The following is a 2,836-nucleotide window of genomic DNA, read 5'->3' on the forward strand; positions in this document are numbered from 1 at the left end:
GTTTCTCGGCCGCCTTTTTATCTAAACGCGGCACAATTGGCTGGGTTACGTCGCTGTACGTAGTTGTTGCCTTTTTGGCTTGTTGGGTGTTGTTGGTTTGGTTAATGCACCTGATCATGGCATTTTACCTTCTGATCCTGTGCCCTAGTTCGTGTGTTGATGTGTGTCGTATGTGCGTTGTATGTAGGTATATATGCATGTACATATGTCTCCCCATGTTTGTTCTAATGCATTTTGTGTAGGTGGCGTGCTAATTCGTTTGCGCGCCAGATCGAACCACCTTGCTTTTGCCTGCAGTGCTGGGCCTTGTGCATTTGTTTATCTGTTACATGCATATAGGTATGTATGCATGTACATATGTCGATGGTGTACTGTTTGCGTTTTCCCTTTTGCACTCTTGTTTGTTTACGCTCTAGATCACGCCACTTTGCCGTTGCCTGAATTGATGATGCTGTGCCTTTGTTTATGCGTGGGTGTGTATGTATGTAGGTATGTGTGTATGTACATATGAACGTGTGCCGCTGTTGTGTGTGGTTAGTTTTATGCATTACTTTTCCCACGCATTTTTGTTTACGCTGGGTCACGCCACTTTGCCGTTGCCTGTATTGTACATGCTGTGTGTTTGTTGCTGTGGTGTTTTGCATCTAAATTGTTAGGTACAGTGACCAACAGTTGATATGTAAAAATTTTGCAGATTCGTTTTTTTGTTTTTGTTTTTTTTTTGTAATTCATGTTTAAGTGTTGTTATATTATATGTACATATAATAATTTCCCTGAATTCTATTATTTTTTCCTTCTTAAAACTTTTTTTTTTATTTTTTTTTATTTTTCTGAAATTTCCTTCAAAACTTTCTGCACTTATTTTTTTCCGCCCGCAAACTGTTCTTAAAAATTTTCTTGAGTTTTCTCCGTTTTTTCTTTCAAAATTGCATTTTCTTAAAAAGTTTTATTTAAATTTTTCAATTCAATTCAATTTTTCAAATTCTATTTTTTTTTGTGGTTTTCTTTCATAAAGATTTCCCCAAAATATTTTTTTTCTTAAATTTCTTTTTCATAAACTTTACCTCAAACAATTTTTTTTTTTTTAATATATTCAAAAAAAATCCTTAACATTTATTTTCCTTAAATATCTTTTCCTTAACATTTTTCTCCTCCGCCTTAAAATTTTCTTAAAAAAATTTTCCGAAAACTTCGAAATTTTGATTTTGTTCTTTTTTTCCTATTTCCTTGAGATGATTCGGTTTTTTTTTCCTATTTTCCTCGTTTTTGTTGTTTTTTTTCTTTTTCCTTAAATTTCATTTCTTAAAATTTTTCCTTAAGAATTTTTCTAAGGCTTCAATTTTTTTTTTTAATATATATTCCTCTTTCTTTTTTTCTATAGCATTTCCAACGCAAATTTTTCCCTCATATGTCTCTGTGCCTTTGTTTCGGTTCTTCGTATTTTCGCTGGGGGTTGTTTCCTGCTTCCGGGAGATTCGTCTCGCCTCTCGTAAAAAGCCTTTACTTCGATTATGTGGGCTGTCCTCGTCTTTCCGTGTCTTTCCACCTCCACTATAACTGGTGAAGGGAAGTTTCTTACCGTGTACGGCCCGCTATACTTCAGGGCCAACTTTGCCGCAAAGTTTTCTACTGCCTTCGATTGTGGGTGCTCCCTGAGTAGCACCAGATCGGCTATAGCTGGTCTCCATTGCCTCCTCCGTAGGTTATAGTGCTTGTTCCGCTGATGTCCGCTGTTGGTTTTGGTGCACCGGACTGAATACTTCCTTTAGTGTTGTGGCCTTCTCGTTTGGCGTCGTTGAGTTCTGCCCCGTGCCGAATGTGGTCTCATCGTAGACTGGTAGACTGCCCTTGGGATTCTGGGCTCGCGTCCTTGTGTTAGGAATGCCGGGCTGTAGCCGGTGGATTCGCAGACGCTAGTATTCAGTGCTAGCATAACTTCTGGTAGCAGGTCGTCCCAGTTCCGTTGTTGCTCGCCTGTTAATTGTGCTATGATCCGTTTGACGTTACGGTTCGTTCTCTCTATCGGGTTTTCTTGCGGGGTATAAGGAGCAGTGAATTGATGCTTCACCCCATATTGCTCGAGGAGCCGCCTGAACGCTCGACTGGTGAATTGCGCTCCGTTATCCGTCACCAGAACTTTCGGAACGCCGAATCGTGCGAGGATTCGCTCCCGGAAAGACTTACTCAGGCCCTCTGTCGTCGCTCTCCGGAGTGGTACAATCTCTTCCCATTTAGAAAATTTGTCATGGAATACGAGTATCATTGTGTTGCCGTGTTTTGATCGCGGCAGCGGCCCGATGAAGTCGGCGCATAAAATAGCCCAAGGTTCGTCCGCAAGTTGGTTCAACATCTTCCCCGCGGCTTGCTGCTGGTTAGGTTTATACATTTGGCACGACTGACACCCCTTCACGTATTTTCGCACATCACGGAACATGCCTGGCCAGTAATATCGTGCGGTAGCTCTTGCGATAGTCTTTCGTATGCCCATGTGGCCAGCGCTGGGTGTGCCGTGGACTTCGCGTAGCACCCTCTCTCTAAGATTCTTCGCTACGCACAAATTCCACGGGATGGAGTCTTCGCCATCCGCATAGGCAGGGAGGTGCCTATATAGTTTACCGTCTTCCACCGTGTAGTCTGGAAATTTATGGATTGACCTTCAGGTTCGCCTCTCGTAATCGTCGGAACACCTCGGTGAGATGCCGGATGTGCTCCTCGACGGATGCGCTGGTCACGATTATGTCATCTAGGTAGGCGAATGCGTGTGGCTCTAGTTCGGGGCCGATAACGCGGTCTAACGCACGTTGGAACGTCGCTGGTGCGGAGTGGAGCCCAAACG

This window comes from Rhagoletis zephyria, unplaced genomic scaffold (genome assembly GCF_001687245.7).
Source record: "Rhagoletis zephyria isolate East Lansing unplaced genomic scaffold, Rhagoletis_zephyria_1.1 Rzeph_scaffold_01253, whole genome shotgun sequence".
NCBI lineage: Eukaryota > Metazoa > Arthropoda > Insecta > Diptera > Tephritidae > Rhagoletis > Rhagoletis zephyria.